The sequence below is a fragment of the Gastrolobium bilobum genome, unplaced genomic scaffold (assembly GCF_033153095.1).
Source record: "Gastrolobium bilobum isolate Gb01-03AN ecotype WA unplaced genomic scaffold, APGP_CSIRO_Gbil_v1 utg38323, whole genome shotgun sequence".
Classification (NCBI taxonomy): Eukaryota; Viridiplantae; Streptophyta; class Magnoliopsida; order Fabales; family Fabaceae; genus Gastrolobium; species Gastrolobium bilobum.
This window is the reverse complement of record NW_026896508.1, coordinates 60,487-70,060: the sequence shown is the minus strand read 5'-3', so window position 1 is coordinate 70,060 and position 9,574 is coordinate 60,487.

The window sequence follows — 9,574 nt, the reverse complement described above, 5'->3', positions numbered from 1 at the left end:
TAGATATAATTCTAATCACATAAAATGTATATACATGCAAATTGGATGAAGGCATAAGTTTGTTAGTGTCATATAAATTTAATTGCAATTGTTTGCGTTAGTGTGTAAATTATTCCTCCTTTTTATTCAATCTCAAATTTGTTTTCTTTATCCTCTTGTCGGTAACCATCCCCAAACTAACGAGAAGACAGACATAACAATTAATTAGTTGCTAATTACAATTTATTATTGTTCATATATAATGATTTATTTGTCTTTTCATCTCGTTCAAACAGAAATAACTCATTATCACTATATGTGCATGAAATATTAGACATCTATTCAAGTAAATATAAATTGCGTTATGAAACAATAATTGTCATTAATTATAAACAAAATAACCTATCAGTTATGATATTAGCAAATGACTCAATTGAATTTGCTCTCGCATGCCATTTCACACATAAGGAAAAATGCGTAAGTTGCTCATTATTTGTATGTTTTCAAAATCGATCAAGTAAGTCATAAGAAGAAAAATTTTGACTTTGGCTTGGAGTACCTACCAACTGCTAACATAAATTAGGCATGAAATTGCAAATGTATTAAAGTAATTATTACTTTATGTAAGACAATGTCAGCCCATCGACAAATCAAGTAAAAGAATAAATAGAGAAAAGTTACTTAAAAAAAAAAAACTTACCGCCTAAATTGATGGATAAGTATAATGTATAATCACCCATTTACTTTTATTTACTGGATTTAGAGATTATTAAAAAATAATTGAGATCAAAACAAGCAAAAATAATGAGGTAAAAGGGGAGAGAAACTAAAAAATGAAGAGAGAGAACAAATGAAGAAGTGTGTGTGGGGAACCAAGGTTGAACCCACAAGCAACTTGGAGCAAAATGAAAGACAAATATAATTGCACAATTTTTAAAGTGCATATCAAACTTCAAGCTAAAGAAAAATCAAGTGTATATTAGTGATAATAGAACTTATTATGTTAGGATGATAAACATTTACATGTTACATTTCGTGAAAGACAATGGTTAGTGCATGTCTAATTCTTTGGGTGGTGGTAGCCGGTGATAATAGTAATGGCTAATAGCTTATGGTGATGGTTGATGGCGGTGCTCGTGGTAGTGGGTGATAGAGATAGTCGACGGCTGACGACGACTAGTCGGTGACAAGGGTTGACTTATGCGCGCACAAAATTTGTAGGAGAAGAACATAAAGCTATATGTGGGATGAGAGTGATATGATATTTGTTATTCTATCTTATCCATTCCTAACATTAGTCTCTTAGGATAGTTTATCATGTTGCATAAAGCATAAAATGAACAAACATGATAAGTTTACCATACTTGTTGGTTCGTCAAAGAATGAATAAGAGTAAGATATAATAATATATCCTATCCTGATAGACCCTATATATCTAAAACTAATTCTAATGAAAATTATTTAAATAATATTCAATTCATCAAGAATATTTTCAAATAAAATTTTAAAACATAAATGACCTAAGTCCAATTCATCATCCATCATCCAAGAGAGTCAAAATTTCATCACTTTTCAAGCATAATTTTCGGTTCAACCACCATATGACCACAACCATGTTTTCATCTCATTTTCATCAATAATTTTACATTGTAAACACTTTTTCCAACATACACAAAGTCTCAATCACCATTAAAACAGCCCCACCATTCACCATTTTTTTCAAGACAACATCAAAATTTGATCTCCAAGAAACTGAATTAAAATTAAGGAAACTTACCACCAATCAACTCACAAGGGTCCAAGGAAAAAGAATCAAGCCTTAGATGATCCAATGCAAGCCTCCAAGCCTCTCCAACCAAGTTAGGTAGCCACTTTCATGCTCAAAAATCTCTCCACACAAGGCTTTTTGATGAAAACTAAATTATAGGTTTTACTCCCCTTAGGATTCTAAGCAATTTTCATTCAAACTTCAAGTGATTTGATGGAGTATATCAAAAGTTACAGTTTCAAGCTTCCTAACAATGGGTTCACGATTTCCTCTTAGTGTTTCACGAAGGAGAAGAAGAATTTTGGCTAAATGACTTGTCTTGATTTCACTTAAGTGAAGCTTTAACTTAGGTCAAAGTTTTACTGATAGCCTTTGCCATTCTACCCATCACTTAAACCTCCCACTAAATCATGTTGTGATCATCTAATCACCAATTTAACATTCACCAATGTCTTTAAATAAACTCTTACTAGTTTATTTTAAAGCTTTTGGATAATATTGAACAGTTGCATTTTTACCGCGATGTTTTCACTATTTGCATGTTTCTCCAAAAATTTCCAAATTTTATTCTTAATCCAATTTCATCATTTTAATCATAGAATGATATGTAATTATTCATTTCACAGCTTTAACTTATCATATAATCCAATTATATACTTGTTAGTGTATATTTTCTCTAGAACCACTATAGCAGGTTATAAAAGTGTTGGAGTAGATTTTATTGTGTATCAACATTTACTTATGTGGATTATTATATTGTCAGGTACCACTTTGAGAATAATGGATAACATCATTTTCATCATTTTCACATCATATAACATTGAAGGCATAAAGCACAAATATTGTGTTTATCACTTTCGTGAGGTATCATCTTAAAAACTATCTTCTCACTATTATCTTATCACAATCACAAACAATTAAGAAAATTTAATCTTGTCACTAATCACATATTTGAAAAGTTTTCTCAAAGAGTATCATCATTTTCATATCAAATACCCAACATTTATCAAAAGTAAGATCCATATCACACATAATCAATTATCCAATCATCTTATCAAAAACAAAATTCGTATCAATCATTACCAATTATTCATCATCTCCACTTTTTATCATTAAAGAATTAGGATAATACCCAAAAATAATTATATAATTAATCCTGTCATTTTCTAGATGTTAAAATTAAACCCAACAAAATTTCCAACAACATTCATATATAATTGACCTATAATATCCTAAGGATCAATATTACATATAACAATTTAATATAAAACTACCCTATGATACCTTGAGCATTAGGATTACCTATAACAAATTTCAAATAAAACTATCATAGAATTTCCTAAGGATTAGGATTACATATAACACATTTCATATGAAACTAATCTATTACTCCCTAAAGATCATAATCACACTATCAAAATACATATAAAATTAATCTATCTCTAGGAACTAGGATTACCTGGACTCCATGTTTTAAGGCTTCTTTGGGAGAAGAGCGATTTGTAAGGGGAAGCACAGTTGGTAGCTAAGGGAAAATAATAACAATAGAATTTAAAAATGGTTGAAATAAGAAAAAAGAAGAAGGAATATGTATAAAAAAAAGAAGAAAAAGGAAAAGAGGAGAAGGGAAATAAGAGGTGCAAGGAATTGGAGTGATTTAGTTTAGTTAGGTTAAACTCTTATATATAGCTCAAGTTTTGTAGCTGATGCATTAATTACAAGTAATATCAATAATCATTATAATTATTTTGATGACTCATTCTTATCTTTTGTATTTTGTATTTATTAGATAGGATAGGAGTGATGACTCATTCTTATCCTTTGTATTGTTGTGGACTCATCTTATCCATTGTATTTAATATTATGATACACATAAGGATATATATTTTTATTATGGTTATTATTACTATTTTTTTGGGGTTGTAAATTGTAATACCCCAGGATAAATAGTAATTTATAAAAATAATAAAAAATTAATAATAATAATTTGATAAATTGTGATAATAATTATTTGAATTATTAATTGATTGGTTGTTATAGTAATTTATGCATTTAATATTATTATAGTAATATATTGTTGTGTATATAGTAATTTATGCATTTAATGTTATTATCATTTGATTGGTAATGCGAATAATTGTACTGGTAATAATTAAGTTATATTAACGATAAATTGTGACAACCAAAAGTAATAGAACATAATAATAAGATTTATCCCTATGCATATCATAACATTAAATGCATTGGAATAGTATGAGTCAGTATACTTTATTTGATGGATGAGAATGAGTCAATATACTTTATTTGATTAGATAAAGTGAGTCATTTATGAGTCCGAAATAGCCTACCCAATAAAAGGAAATGAATTCTACGAAGCCCATATCTTGAGCCCAAAACTTCAGATATAAATAGGGGCTTAGCCTAACCAAACCAAATCACTTCTAATCCTCAGCATTTCTCTTCTCCCCTTCTCCTCTTCTCATCTTTTTTTTTTTTTTTATTTCAAAAATTTATTTTATTATTATTATTCTTTGACTACCAACCGCGCTTCTCTTCTCAAATCGCTTTTCTCTTTAGAAGTCATCAAACACGGAGACCAGATAATCCTAATCCTTAAAAATTTTTAAGAAGGTTTCATTTGAAATATGTAACCTTTAGGGTATTTAAATTATTTTTTTAAAACTTTAGAAATTAATAAAATAAATATATATTTATTTTGGCATGAATAATTGAATTAAATATAATTATTTAAATTAATTTTAACTCTTTAATGTAATTATTTAAATTATGATATCTTTGAATAACTATGATGATTGATATGATACAAGGGTATTACATTATCATCGCCTTCGTTGTGGACGACACTGCAGCATGGAACAACGATTGAGGTTAGCCTTGGATGAGGGCGGACTAGTGGTTTCCCTACTACTGGTTTGTGACTTGGTGGTTGGCAAAAATTTCGTACTACGTTTAATTTTGAAATGTATCTCCGTAATGAAACATATTTAGAAAGATTGTCCGGAGTAGAGCATTCAAACACGCAGGTTTGACTGACGAGAAGAGTCCCGCCACTGAGGAAGACGTAAACAGAAGCCACGTCGGATGCTGCATGAATCCCGCCAGCCCAAATGACGTGTTGCACATGTAACCCGCCACTTCCCTTCACTTCTTCATGTCCCGCCACATCAATTGACGCATCTTTTGGCCAATTACATTAATTATATTTTCCTAAAGCATCTTTTTGTAACATTGTAATGTTAATAAATTATTTTGTATAAAAGATTTAATAGCATGTATTTGACTAGTTCAATAAATTGTAATGGCTATTTAATTACTTTTTTAATAGTTATTAATTTAACTTAATATGCTTTTTTGAAGTTTTTATTCATTAACATGAAATTTGCAATTATATATCTATTAATACAATTATTACGATTTTAATAATTAATAATTGTAATTATTATAAATATGTTAATCAAAATTACTATTTCAGATTAATGTTTATATTTTTCAATATTAAAAACTTAGTTTCCTAACATGGTATTTAAAGCATTGTAAATTTAAATATGATTACTATTAATTAAAACACTAATTAAAATTACTACATAATTACTACATTAGTTACTGTTTAACAAAAGCCAAATTACATTGATTACTTAATATTTACCGGAATAATTTTTTGATGCCTAAGGTTTCCAAAAATATTTTTCTTAATTAATGCAGAATATTATGTTATTAAATCCCTTTTCAAATATTCTGCATTAATTAAGAAAAATATTTTTGGAAACCTTAGGCATCAAAAAATTATTCCGGTAAATATTAAGTAATCAATGTAATTTGGCTTTTGTTAAACAGTAACTAATGTAGTAATTATGTAGTAATTTTAATTAGTGTTTTAATTAATAGTAATCATATTTAAATTTACAATGCTTTAAATACCATGTTAGGAAACTAAGTTTTTAATATTGAAAAATATAAACATTAATCTGAAATAGTAATTTTGATTAACATATTTATAATAATTACAATTATTAATTATTGAAATCGTAATAATTGTATTAATAGATATATAATTGCAAATTTCATGTTAATGAATAAAAACTTCAAAAAAGCATATTAAGTTAAATTAATAACTATTAAAAAAGTAATTAAATAGCCATTACAATTTATTGAACTAGTCAAATACATGCTATTAAATCTTTTATACAAAATAATTTATTAACATTACAATGTTACAAAAAGATGCTTTAGGAAAATATAATTAATGTAATTGGCCAAAAGATGCGTCAATTGATGTGGCGGGACTTGAAGAAGTGAAGGGAAGTAGCGGGTTACATGTGCAACACGTCATTTGGGCTGGCGGGATTCATGCAGCATCCGCTTCTGGTCACGTCTTCCTCAGTGGTGGGACTCTTCTCGTCAGTCAAACCTACGTGTTTGACTGCTCTACTCCGGACAATTTTTCCAAATGTGTTTCATTACTGAAATACATTTTAAAATTAAACGTAGTACGGAATTTTTGCCCTTGGTGGTTACCATGTTGATGGCCGATTTGATGTCCGCCCTAGTGGTTGGGTGGGGAGGTGACATGCTCTCTTCCCCCGATTCTTTTCTCCATGTCATCAAGGCACTGTAAAATCAGAGTCATCATGACCCTCATAGGGTCTTCTCCTTGGTTTGCTATGCGGGGCTTGGGCAGATGGACGGAATAGAGGCAGAGACGACATCGTTCCCTGATGGTTGTCTCCTCGCAAATCTGGGTTTGGCACGGGCTATTATTGTGTCCCTTGCTACAACTGTTGCTAGTGGTTGTGCAAAGCACTGCGCATGTTCCCCATAATTGTATTGGAATCGAAGTTTATCGTTCCCATAAACGACGCCAAGGTTTGATCGTAGAGAATCAAATGTTGATGTTGAATCTTAGGGTTGATGGTGTCCATGAAAAAGACGATCATAAGAAGCGACAAATCACTATGCAAGATAGGAGGCAGAGAGCCAAAATGGGTGATATGCGTGCATAATGACAACAAATAGGCTAAGGCTTCAAGATGCATACCTATAAGGCGAACCCCCCTCTCCTTTTAGAGAGAGTTTCTTACCTGAAAGTGGACCTCGCCGAAATTATGTATCTATCCATGGGACCGACTATGGCGGTATAATTAAAAGTTTTTTTTGTTAAATATTTCACCCTCATTTGCCCCTACACCAATAGTAGACAAAATGAGAAATTTTGAAGGGCATTACTTCTATTACGTAATAGGATAGAAATCCTATCTGCAGTTGACCAAAAAGAAAATGGGACCCACCGATTTAAAAAAAGGATAAGTTATTTTGCTTATCCTTATTTTGCCTACCCCTCACAATACTGTTAGATTTAATTTCATCTAATAGTGGAGATTTGTCGCATAAAATAAATCCTTTTATTTCTTTCTTTCTTCTCATTGCCTCCCACCCTTTCTCTTTCCTCCCTTTTCTCTCTATTGCACCATATCCTATTACCGTGGATTCCACTCCTTGAATAGACAATTTGGTCTAAATTAGAGAAGGCAGTTTGGAGAGCGTTACAAATAATTATTTTTTGGTGTTTCGCCGAGCCCTTTAGACTATCTTAATTGCAAAGCTTTTTTTTTTTTTTTTCTTGATAACAATTGCAAAGCTTTAATTTCATAAACAATAAGAGCTTTGGGTGTCGTACAGTGCAGAACTTAGTGAAAACGAAGTTGAAGCAGAAGGAAAAACATTTTTTATCCACAATTGAAGACAAAAAACATTAAACATAGTGAAAACAAAGTTGGGTATCGTACCCACAACAAGCTCACGGCTTCGCATGTTTGAAAATTGCAGATTTGAAACAAATCCAGTATGGGTAGACAACATTTTTCACTTTTTTTGATCTTATGTTAAAATTTACTGAAAATGAAATAGATTGGAGGCAACATGTTTGACAAAGGTAGGCGGTGGTAGGATATGATGCAATAGAGAAAAATGGTGGAGACAGTAAGTAGAAAGCAAGGGATAAAAGAATTTATTTTATTCCACAAATCTCTATTATTGGATAAAATTAAAATATAACGGTGTTTGAGAGGGATAGACAGAATAACCTATTAATTTTTTTTTTTTAACACTTTTATCCATGTATCTATAACATGAGATTGCTTTCTTCCACGGCAAAAGAAAATAATTTTCCAATTTTGAATGATACAATATTTCTTCCTATTTTTTCCCCTTTTGCTAGCAATTAATTAAGCTGATTTATTCAAATTCATGAAATTTTGGTCTACCAAAATTAACATTGCAGAACGAAATGAATCGGGCTGATTTGGTTAAGCTGACCTCAAATTTTTTTTTTTTTTAAACTCAAGACCAAATGCGCCACAAAAGATGATACGAGATGATGAGATTATAAATATATTTACTATAATATTTAAAAATTGAAAAATAAATAAAAATTTAATTCTAATAATTATAAAAATAAATACTTAATTATTATTATAAAACATTTTAATTACACATATAATGTTTTGGTTTTTAAAAGTATAAATATTTTCCCCAAAATCAAAGGTCCATCCTCACGCCCTTCATCCCTTCGTTAAAAGTGTTTTTTTTTAAATAAAAATTTCAAACATAAATAAATTAAATGCAAACTCAATTTTAACTACAATTGTTGAATTGAGTCTGTTTAAAGTTGTCTAAAAAAAAGTGATTTAAAATTAATTTTATAAACTCCAATTATAACGCGGCTTTTGAAAGAAAAATGTAAGTTCTAAGAAACAAAAGAGAGTAAACCATTCTCCGACTTTTTGACCATTGTGCTCTGATTAATATAAAAATTACTAGTATGCCCTTGTTTCATACACTTATCTATTCCTATTTGACCGTTGATTGGTCAAATAATCGATAACATGAACTAAGTAATTGAGTATTTGTCGAGAATTTGGTGTAATCAATTACATAATTTGGTGTAATCAATTACACCTATTTGCCACAGTTTTTTCATTTGTGTGTTGATCAGTAATTGGTGATAGAGAAAAGAAAAATTGTTTTGGTAATTCCAAATATGGATGGAGAGAGCCATAACTTAAAATCTCACATAATTACTAGTCGGTTAATAGAATCGTTTCCATCACTTCTAACATCACTTCCAAAACATTGTTGATGGCTAGGAGGATGAGGATAATATCATTCATAGAAAAATTGAATTGAGTAAAGGCAAACGTAAGAGACTGAAAACTTAAAGTTTTGGTGTCAAGGTTTGCATTTGGCTTAGTTTGGTTCTTCTCACATGGTGATGTTAATCAATTGTGAGTTCCATCGATTTGAATTGTGTGAGGTTTCAAGTCATGCTCTCTCCACCCATATTTGGAATCACCAAAACAACATCTCTTTTTTTTTGTCATCAATTATTGGTCGACATACAAACATAAAAACTATAGCAGATATTTAAAAAAAAAAAAAACTATAGCAGATGGGTGTAATTGATTACTCCCAATTATGTAAGCAATTACACCAAATTCTCAACACTTAATCGATTATTTACTCATGTAATCGATTAGGGGCATATGAATGCATAGTTTTGAAACGTGGACACATTGGTAATTTTTATTATTAATCGGGATACAATGTTAAAAAAAAACCCGATTCTCTTCTATATTGCTTTTCCCTTCCAAGTGCCAACCCCTTCTTTATCCACCGGAACCGTGCAAGAAAAGAAAAGCAGCGGAAAATATAAATAAATTAAATAAAAAGAAGAGTATTGAGCGTGAGTTGACGTAAGTACATTAAACTCAATTTTTCAAAAAATGCAAGTTAAAATGAAAATGCGTATAT